Below are 11,215 nucleotides of genomic sequence, written 5' to 3' on the forward strand. Positions count from 1 at the left end.
CATTCAATTTTATGTGTTTTCCTTTTTTAAAGACTTTATTTTTCATTGCTTCAACATTTTTTAATGTTATTTTCAAAATGTTCTCAAACATTCAAATAATGTATGATTGCGATGTTCCTAAAATTTAGTTTATGAAGAAAAAAAATATATAGAAAGAATGGCGTTGAAATGAGGAATTGTAGTAAATTTTTAATTCAAAGATTTTTTCTGATATTTTCTAATGATTTTTAGTTTTGGCTTATTGATTAAACAGACATATATAAAGTCCTTAAATTAAATCAAATCAAAAAAATCAATAAATGAAAGGATAGGCAAACACAAAATTTAAAATATAAATAAATGTAAAAAATCATAAGCATTTGATAAAACTCTTAAGGTTTTTTTTTTTAAATGTTCTTCATCAAATCTGTGATCCACTCCCAGGATTTTACTCCGAGGCATTAGATAAGGATTGGCACACTGGTCAGTTTCAGTGTCATGATAACCTATTATGCAATTTTCCTGCTGGGCAGCGTGTTACAGAGTATAGTGGTTTGCAGCTTATCTAGGCCAAATTTTGAATTCTGGTAAACAAGATGTGCACGCTTACTCCGTGCCGATTTGAATGAGAAGACTTTGCACCATAAAACCACAATAATAACCTCGGGATTTATTAACTTTGAATGGTAAGCATTATTCCTTTATCATAGACTTTAAAAGATCATTTAAAAATGACTTTTATACTACCAGTGCATGATCAATAACTTTGTACAAATGTATGTACCATTAAGAAATAACAAAGCGTTAAGGTTATACACATGTTTTTGATCTGAATATTCCATTCTTAAGTCAACAGAATTATATCCTTGATTCAAGTATTCGTTGTCTTTGTGAAATGTTTTAAAATCATCAAACAATATGTTGATTTAAAAATGAAATTTCTTTACAGCATGGTGTTGATTGCATCATCCGTATTTTCAAATTCCCACATTCAAAAGACCCGCCTTTGGTGAAGGCAATGGTGTACGTAAATACTATTACTCTTCAATAATATTGTCATAGTAACTATTTTTCTGCTTTTTTCAATGCAAATGAGGAAAGAACTTTAATTTGATATAATTATTTAAAATATATATATATATATTTTGTATATTTTCATTGATCATCTTAAGATACATTAGATGTAGAACGCTGATACAAACACAATTTTCCTTATCTTTACAGGTTGTGCTATTCTTTCCGAGGGGCGGATTCCTTATCAACCTTTTCAGTGTATGTGATTCTAACTAAGTCTTATAGATCCGCCGCTCTGTTCGACCTATACTGTGAACATAGGATTTCTGTGATTCTGTTCTTTTAAAATTCAGTGAATGGATTAGACGCCGTTTTCAAAAACCCAGTGACTTAAAAGAAAATAAATTAAAACTTGTAATAAGAATGGAATTTAAATGTGATTAACAAATTGAATATGGGTTTGTATTAAAGGTTCAAAAATTAAATATAATTTGTGTTTATTTCTTTTAAAATATTAGTATATCATTATTTAATGAGAAAAGTAAAATTTCAGTAAAAATACTTTTGTAACCTCGACGTGAATGTTTTGAAAACGGTTTAAAAACCAAACAAATTAAACGTGAAAAAAAAATTTTTTGAAAATGTTTTTGTTACATTTTATAACAATGTTATGATAACATTTGTTGAAATATTTTGTAAAATGTTTTAAAAACATTTAAAAAACCATACAAAATCACATGATTACAACATTGTTCAAAAATGTTTTCGTAACATTTTAAGAAAATGTTCCAGAAACATTTGCTGAAATGTTTCACTAAAATGTTTTAAAAACGTTTAAAAAACCATACAAATTCACGTGATTAAAACATTATTGAAAATGTTTTTGCAACATTTTAAGAAAATGTTCTGACAACATTTTGCTGAAATATTTCACTAAAATGTTTTAAAAACGTTTAAAAAACCATACAAAATCACGTGATTAAAACATTTTAAAAAATGTTTTCGCAACATTTTGAAAATGTTTTAAAAACATTTTAAAAATGTTTTTGTGTTAGCTGGGTGGCTACTCCATGTAAAATTTACGATAAAATTTTATAGAACTTCAAGAATGAGGTAACAATTAAAGATTTTATGGAACAATAGTGTCCCAATACATACCTGAAAAAAACGGATTTTTTTAACGTCAAATGTTCATATCACACTAGTTTTTTTTAAGTTACACTTAGGTCGAAAAAACGTCGTTTTCGAGGTTGCGCCGCATGGACATACCATTGCTTACAAAAACATTAATAATTTATTAAAGAAATAAAATTTATGATTTGTGATTGATTCTATAGAAAGAAAATACTATGATGATTGAATATTTTGAAATTCATTCAAATTGTCAGTCCATTATTTATGCACTGAAATTACGACGGATTTTTCCGTTATTTCACGATCATTACAAGCACCCCTACTTATGTTATTATGTTCCCCAAACGAAGTTGGGGAACATATTGTTTTTACTCTGTTTCTTATTATTATTATTATTAGGGTCTTCCGCTTCCTTCGGAAGACCCTACTGTTATTCTATTGTTTCTTATTATTCTTTTTTTTTTTCCCGCTCGATTTTTGACCGGCGATTTCTCAAAGACCTTTGGACGGATCGTTATGAAACTTTCAGGATAGATAGCTTGTAGTAAAACCTATTTAAACCTGTTTTCAGTTTTTTGATGCATGCCTTTATTTGTGAGTTATTGCCCTTTAATTGAAAATTTTTGATGTCTCGTTTCCACTAAAAATCTCAAAAACGACATAAGATATTTACACGAAAGTTGGAGAACTTGTAGCCAATACATTGTAGATGTGCACAACGATAAAATTATATAGCTGATTTCTTAAAGTTTGGAAGCTATAAAACGGCAAAGTTTAGTAATTTTTTTTCTTTGAATTTTTGCTACTTTTTGTGTAATAACTTTTAAACCGTGAATAATTTGGTAAGAAATATAGAACAAAAGTTGTGGGTAATTACGAGAGCTTTCATATTTGATTAACGAAAAGGGGCTGGCCCCTATAATTAGGGGTTAATAGATCATACACGCTTTTTTCTGATAGCTAAAAATATTGGTATATTATGAAAAAGTTTGACTGAAATAATTTTGAACTTCTAAAATCTTGTCATTTGATATAAAAAGAAATAAACTACCAGCTATATTTAATTGTTTTTTTATATAAAACAAGTACATGTATGTGAGAAACCTTTCAGGAACAAGTTGTCTACTATAGCCAGCCAAGCCTTTACTGCATGTGCACAGTTTTAATTGATGCATCTGAAAAATATAGTTTTGATTCGATGTTTCTCTGTTTTCTTTTTATTCAAAAATTTTTAAAATGTTGTGATGTACACAACGTACAATAATTAGTTTAGAGGATTTTTTTCGGGGTCTCTTGTTTGTAAACAACGCGCGGCATTGATATAGGATGGCACTAAAGACGCGATGTACTAAAAACTGATTTGGCCTGATTCTAAATTGTCTGTAAATATTCCAAACAATTGAAATTTTGTATAGCATAATGCATCAAAGTTATAATTTAGTACATAAGTAATTTAAAATACTCATTACTCAATATTACCATTTAATTAAAAATTAGAACGTCAGGTAAATATCAGATCTTTAGTATATCCCGTTTTTAGTGTGCCCCATCGAGTCGGACTGTGGGAAAAAGAACCAGCATGGCACAAACGTGAAACATAGAATGTAATCTTTATTTTAACATTGATTGCGTTTGTATACACGCTTTATTCAATCCACGGCTAGAATAGTGTGCAGATAAACTCTCTGATTACTTACATATGGAGCATTCGTTTATGGATGTATTAATTCCAATGTTTAAACTGTCCGAAGATTTTGTGTGCCGATCGCGAGGAAATTCTGACGGCGCCTTTGCATCTTTCGTTTATCATTTATGGAGTAACTTGGTAAGAACGCAGTTAACAGTTGTATTTGTGTCTTCGGCTTTGCTGTGGAGTATAAACGATATAAAACACAGGCATTTTGAAAGAAGGTAAGCTTTTTTCCATATCAACATAAATTTACACATGTTAAATATACAGGAATTGATATTTTCATAAAAGCCTACAAGTTACAACATGTACAAGGTCATTAATTATGTTTACATTAATAAATTGATTTATTTTTTAATAAATTGATTAAACCCATTTTTATCAAATCTTTACTGCAATAGATAGTTTTCGATAGGCCTGAAGAAAGACCTCCCGTTGGCCGCCATATTGGAGGTCGACTCAGTGGTTTTCCCTCTTTGTCTTACCAAGTTTAAGAAAATATAGCAGAAATATTTGGTGGAAAATCTTTACCAAATAATTTTTTTTAAATAAAGGAGGCTTCCAAAAATTTATATACTTCAGAAAAATAATGATTTCTAATTCAAAATAGCAAATATAAAAATTTTAAATTGGTTGAACAATGAAGGGATATGAGCATTTGGACCTCCAGTATGCAAGTACCTTATAAACCTTATAAAGCTTTTGAATAATCTTAAAATTACATCTAATTTCGAATTAAAAATGAGTTAGATACCTACTTCATTTAGATCAAGTTGTGAAAAGCAAGATGCAGTTTTAGCAGCGGTGAAAAGGATAAAATAGGGTTTGTATTTTCTTAAAATAGTGAACCTGGTATTCCTTGCGGTTAGTGTCTGACTGTCATATTGTTACTTAAATTGTTTTGGGGAGGGGATCTGGCATCGTCTCAAACCATGGTCCGGAGTCTAAATAAAGCTCTTTCCTACCCATGGCTGCTTGATCACAAAAATGTCTTAATCTTGAATATGCACACCACTCTATTGTGACGTCATTCATATTCAGTCAGTGGGAAGTTTTGTTTACATCGCAACAATTGACATCAACAGGATATATTTACATTTGCCGTGTTTGTCTACAAAGCCAACTGTGAAATTGATTTGTGAAAACCGCACTTCATGAAAAATATGCCTACATGCAATTCTGTGTGATTCTCACACCAATAATTCACACGAAACTTGAAAACATACCTTAAATACAAGACATATTTCATATAATGCGATTGGAATAGACACTACAAAAGCTATATATTGAATATATATTTACTAGGGCTGGATCAATATATCGGTAATCAGTATATATCAATATTTTTTAGCAATACGATAACCGATACAGAGATGCTTGTGTATTGCTCGATTATTTCAACGTTTAATTAAGAGAAAGAAAAACGTGAAAGTGAATAACATTACGAACGACTTATCTAAAATCGGTTAAACGCATGTAAACATGTCAAAAGTGTAGGGTCGCTACGTAAAAGTCAGCAGCAAAAAGGCAAAATGTAATTATATTTGTCAACAAGAGGTCGCAAGTTCTGGCGGAACAACGAGCCTATATATTATTACCCATCTCAGACGGCATCGCAACATTGACCTGTTTGCTACTGTGAAACTTGGAAGCAATTCCGGTAGGTAAGATGGCGCGTCGAAAAAAAAGTCATGGAATGTAAACCGATATTGCGATTATAAGATCTCAATCAGAATTTTGAAGTCGTAGTTTATTTTAACTTTGGTGAAATATTCTATCTGCCATTACTTCCACGAATATGACGTCAAGTGAAGTATCAACAAAGTCAAACAGGTCAATGTGTGATGTCGTCTGTGGCTTCAGAACGTCGGGTATTTAGCACCAGTGCCACTGTATTTACATGCACAAGGGCTTGTCTGAAACCTAGGTGGATCAATGACTTGATTTTTCTGAAGAAAAATATGAGCAAATAACATTAATCTTTCATACACTTGTCCATTCAAACTGAAAGAGAATAAAAAAACAAGGATTTAAAATGTTTTATTATTGTAAATTTATGCTTTAATCAAAAAACACTATCACCTCTTAAAAAAAATTGCAAATAATAATAAATTCTCATTTGTCTGTATCGGCAATATGTATTGCATATCGCACCACTGTATTGCAATTTGTATCGTATCGAAAAATTTCTTTCAATACCCAGCCCTAATATTTACCCATCTGACAGATAAAATTATAATATTTAAGTGGCCATGTCTTGTGGTTTGCAGAACCCTTAAAAATCATTCCTGCTCTATGGATCATCACACTTGGAAAAGTTGGAAAATACCTAAATTATTTATGATATGATGTCACGTAGTGCGTGAGCACTACATTATAATAGCTGTGTAAATTTTGTGAGTCGTGCTGTAAAACATGCAGACAAGGTTTCACACTGTGTGTTTGTTATTGACTATTTCTTAATTCTAAATTATTAATATGAAGTCACTATGAAATAAACTTATTGATTATAATTTAATTATAAAGTATGTTATTTACCATGTTTACATCCCATTCTAGAATTTATGACTCATGGAGATGTCACTTAGCCTAGCTCTAACTTTGTTTAATTCTTGACACTTACATGAAGGGCCATATCCTTGGTAAGACTGCAGTATTGGTTTATTTGTTTGTTTATTGTCCTTTTAAATATTTTTCAGTCATGTTATGATGCCATCACTATGATCACTTGCTGGCAGAGGCCTGCAAATGTACACAGCAGTGACATGTACTCAGCACTTATGGTTTTTGAGATGTGAGGGATTTTTTTGTGCCAACTGTGAAACGAAACCTCAATTTATACAGTCTCATCAGATCTGAAGAACCTGTTTGAGCTGTCTCCACATCCAGGAGTGGGATTTGAACCTGCCATGTAAGGATCAGCGGCTTAATGCTACTTGATTGATTGTATGTTGTGTTAGATCTTATTCGAGAATTTTTAACTAATATAGAGATGTTACCATATAATGGTAAATGTTTTCAAATTCAAATCTAACTTTAAACTTAGCAATGTGACGGTGTGTTGTGTGAACTTGTGTTAGTAAAACAGTGTATAAGCTGACAATGTTTTTGTGTGAACTCGTGTTAGCCTGACAGTGTTTTGTGTGAACATGAATTCATGTTGTGTAAACTCGTGTTTGCAAGACAGCGTGCTGTGTGAACTGGTGTTAGCTTGAAAATGTGTTGTCTGAATTCATGTTAGCATGACAGAGTGTTGTGTGAACTCCTGTTAGCGAGACAGCGTGTCTTGTGTAAACTCGTGTTAGCATGACAGTGTGATTTGTGAACTAGTGTAAGCGAGACTGCATGTTGTGTGAACTGGTGTTAGTGAGACAGCATGTTGTGTGATATCGTGTTAGTGAAACAGGGTGTTGTGTTAACTGTGTAAGCGAGACAGCGTGTTGTGTAAAGTCCTGTTAGCGAGACTGCGTGTTGTGTAAACTCATGTTATCAAGATAGGGAGTCTTGTGTGAACTAGTGTTAGCGAGACAGCATGTTGTGTATACTGGTGTTAGCGAGACAGCATGTTGTGTATACTGGTGTTAGCGAGACAGCATGTTGTGTGAATTCGTGTTAGCGAGACAGCGTGTTGTGTGAACTGGTGTTAGCTTGAAAATGTGTTGTGTGAAGTCCTGTTAGCTAGACAGGGTGTCTTGTGTAAACTCGTGTTAGCATGACAGTGTGATTTGTGAACTAGTGTTAGCAAGACTACATGTTGTGTGAACTCATGTTAGCAAGACAGCATGTTGTGTGAACTCGTGTTAGAGAGACAGCATGTTGTGTAAATTCCTGTTAGCGAGACTGTGTGTTGTGTAAACTCATGTTAACAAGACAGCGTGTCTTGTTTAAACTCGTGTTAGCATGACAGTGTGTTGTGTGAACTCCTGTTAGCCAGAATGTGTGTTGTGTAAACTCGTGTTAGCAAGACAGTGTGATTTGTGAACTAGGGTTAGCGAGACTGCATGTTGTGTAAACTTGTGTTAGCTAGACATCATGTTGTGTGAATTCGTGTAAGCGAGACAGCGTGTTGTGTAAACTCATGTTAGCGATACAGTGTGTTGTGTTAACTCATGTTGGTGAGATTGCATGTTGTGTAAACTCGTGTAAGCTAGACAGTGTGTCGTGTGAACTTTTTGTTAGCTAGACTGTGTGTTGTGTGAACTCATGTTAGCTAAATAGCATGTTGTGTGAACTCTTGATAGCAAGACAGCATGTTTTGTGTGAACACGTGTTTGCATGACAGTGTGATTTGTGAACTAGTGTTAGCGAGACTGCATGTTGTGTAAACTCAGGTTAGCGAGACAGCATGTTGTGTGAATTAGTGTTAGCTTGACAGCGTGTTGTATAAATTTGTGTTAACAAGACAGCATGTTTTGTGTAAACTCGTGTTAGCGACTGTCAGTGGTATTTTTGAATAAGTGTTAGCGAGACTGCACGTCGTGTGAACTCGTGTTAGGGAGACAGCATGTTGTGTGAATTCATGTAAGCTTAACAACGTGTTGTGTACACTCTTGTCAGCGAGACAGCGTGTTGTGTGAACTTGTGTTAGCTTGACAGCATGTTGTGTAAACTCGTGCTAACAAGACAGGGTGTTTTGTGTTAACTCATGTCAGCCTGAAATTGTGATTTGTAAACTAGTGTTAGCAAGAATGCAGGTTGTGTGAACTCATGTTAGCGAGACAGCGTGTTGTGTGAACTCATGTTAGCGAAACTGCATGTTGTGTAAACTTTTGTAAGCAAGACAGTGTGTTGTGTGAACTCATGTTAGCCTGACAGTGTGAAGTGTGAACTCATGTTAGGGAAAGAGCGTGTTGTTTGAACACATGTTAGCAAGACAGTGTGTTGTGCGAACTCATGTTAGCAATACAGCATGTTTTGTGTAAACTTGTGTAAGCATTACAGTGTGATTTGTGAAACTGTGTTAGCGAGACTGCATTTTGTGTGAACTCAGGTTAGCTTGACAGCTTGTTGTGTAAACTTGTGTTAGCGAGACAGCCTGTTATGTAACCTCGAGTTAGTGAGACTGCGTGTAGTGTAACTCGTGTAAGCGAGACAGTGTGTTGTGTGAACTTTTGAGAGCTGGACAGTGTGTTGTGTGAAATCATGTTAGCCTGACAGTGTGATGTGTGAACTCATGTCAGCGAGACAGCCTGTTGTGTGAATTCGTGTTAGCTCTACAGCTTGTTGTGTAAACTCGTGTAAGTGAGACTGTGTGTTGTGTAATCTCGTGTAAGGGAGACAGTGTATTGTGTGAACTTTTGTTAGCTAATCATTGTGTTGTGTAAACTCTTGCTAACCTGACAGTATGATGTGTGAACTCATGTTAGCAAAGAGTGTGTAGTGTGAACTCATGTTAGGGAGACTTCGTGTTGTGTGAACTCGTGCTATACAAATTATACACAAAAAATGTGACAATATCTTAGAACTCAATTTGATAGCCTATAATTATCTCTTGAATTGACATTTTATTAGTCAAGGAATTATAAATTAAAAAATTTCATTTTTTTTTTTTTGGATAGGTGTGACACATCTGAATTCGGAAATTTGATACAAAGCATGACTATGATTTGCCAAAAGAGCATCTGTTTTGATGTGACAAGAAATAAACAGCATAGTGAAGTTAAGCCAAGTTTTAGTTCATGAAGACAACTTTTAAATTCACCGTTTATCATATATCACAAATATGAACATATCAATTGCTCTCAGTTTTTCAAGTGAAATAAATTTTGTAACAGAAATACATGTAATTACATTGGATTTGGAATAAATGTTATTTCTAAATATAATATTTTGTTTGTTTTGCATGTTGACCTCTTTATTAAGGTCTTCTATTTCGAAGTTTCAACTTACTTATTCTAATGGTTAATTAAGATAAAGATCTTCTGTCCTCAGCAGCAATATAAGATCTTGTAATACATGGATGTGTATTTTTACTGTATAATGTAAGAAATTTGCTATTTTGGCACATGCAACTAAGGCATAACCATGTGCAGGATACCAAGGAATTCCGTACAGTGGACATGTACATGAAGTTTTCAAATACAAGATTGACGAGATGTCCAGATTCCTGTCACATTTCAAAGTCAATGAAGCACTAAATCTGCAAAGCTGTGCCTGTTGCATTATCACCAGTGTCTAGAATTTCACAATTTCATTTTCTAGAGCTAAAGACAAACTTGGCATAGAGCATCCTTCAGTATAGGGGATTCAAATGGTTCTTATGTAAGGCAATACTTTAAAATAGATTTGTTTTTTTTTTTAATACTTTAAATGCATTATATTTAGTGTGTACGATATTTGGCGGATATTGTCTTTTGGCGGAAATTGACTTTTGAATAAGTTAAAGTAGATTTGATTTAGAATAGTTCTTAGTATTCTTATTTATGTGTTTATGTACATGTACAAAACATTTAGCTTTGTACTTGATTTAGTAGTTGCTGCATTCTGCCAAAGATGCTAAAAAAAAAAAAAACACAGCCCTATGTTATTTGTTTACAGTATACCTGTCAGAGAATTTTACACTCCTGTTGAGGTACCACTACTTGCCAGTGGAAAGCTGCAAATCCAAAACATACAAAACACGATCCTGTGTGTTTCTTGTAAAAGTATTGATCTACTTACTGATTGTCAAACAATGGAGATTGCTAATCATTATTATAAACACATTTGGATTACTTAATTTAATTTGTGTAATTTTTTTTTTCGAGTTAAATATTGTATATAAAACGTTTTTAAAGCCATTTTTAAGATGGTAATGCAGCAAAACACCTATGTTTCTGTAATATGACACATTTCGCTACAGCACATGATTGCAACAAAGATGATATATCCGATATCGAAATTCAAAATAATGGAAGTTTAAATGTTGTGTGTACACTTTCAAGAATGCTGTCAGAGAGGGTATCATTAGAACTCATGCTCACACTAATTTATGGAATTCAAGTAAGGGTTTTGGGGACAAAGCAAAAAAGAGAACGTTAGCAAAGTTGAGAATCTAAAAAGAAACCTTTAATTTGCTTATAGCTAAGAAGGAAGACCCACTCGTTGCTTTGCAACGAGCTTTGCTCTAGTTATTAAGGTCTTCCGTCTCCAACGGAAGACCTTCTTGTTTTCGTTCGGTTTCTTTTTCCCTATTATTATTATTATTCTTCCAACCGATTTTGTGCAAGCGATTTCTCAGAGATGGCTCGTCCGATTTCTACCAAACTTTCAGATCTGAAAGATATTCAACTGATCTTGATAGGTTTTTTTCCTTTTTGATTATCTCACTTCCGGTCGTGAGATATGGACGATTTTCTGATTTTCAGAGGGTCGGCTTGTCCGGGAAACTCCTCCGAAACGACTTAACATATGGACTTG

General features: G+C 33.4%; 2 long non-coding RNA genes across 5 annotated transcripts; both read left to right on the forward strand.

Annotated features, from left to right (window-relative positions):
* The first annotated feature begins 583 nt into the window (after nucleotides 1-583).
* On the forward strand, nucleotides 584-1,359 carry LOC134231904 (uncharacterized). Its single transcript, XR_009984655.1, has 3 exons — nucleotides 584-665; nucleotides 929-1,002; nucleotides 1,204-1,359. It is a non-coding gene; the product is annotated as an uncharacterized LOC134231904 (long non-coding RNA).
* Nucleotides 1,360-3,666: 2,307 nt separating this feature from the next.
* Nucleotides 3,667-9,641, forward strand: LOC134231900 (uncharacterized). Of its 4 annotated transcripts, XR_009984652.1 has the most exons (4): nucleotides 3,667-4,038; nucleotides 4,585-4,640; nucleotides 6,517-6,728; nucleotides 9,376-9,641. It is a non-coding gene; the product is annotated as an uncharacterized LOC134231900 (long non-coding RNA). The 4 variants fall into 4 exon arrangements; XR_009984651.1 differs by lacking the exon at nucleotides 4,585-4,640 and having other exon boundaries at nucleotides 3,669-4,038; nucleotides 9,376-9,637; XR_009984653.1 differs by lacking the exons at nucleotides 3,667-4,038; nucleotides 4,585-4,640 and adding an exon at nucleotides 4,672-5,477 and having other exon boundaries at nucleotides 9,376-9,639.
* Nucleotides 9,642-11,215: the final 1,574 nt, after the last annotated feature.

The sequence above is a fragment of the Saccostrea cucullata genome, unplaced genomic scaffold (genome assembly GCF_032062105.1).
Source record: "Saccostrea cucullata isolate Sc308-1 unplaced genomic scaffold, CSIRO_AGI_Scuc_v1 ctg5249, whole genome shotgun sequence".
NCBI classification, from domain to species: domain Eukaryota; kingdom Metazoa; phylum Mollusca; class Bivalvia; order Ostreida; family Ostreidae; genus Saccostrea; species Saccostrea cuccullata.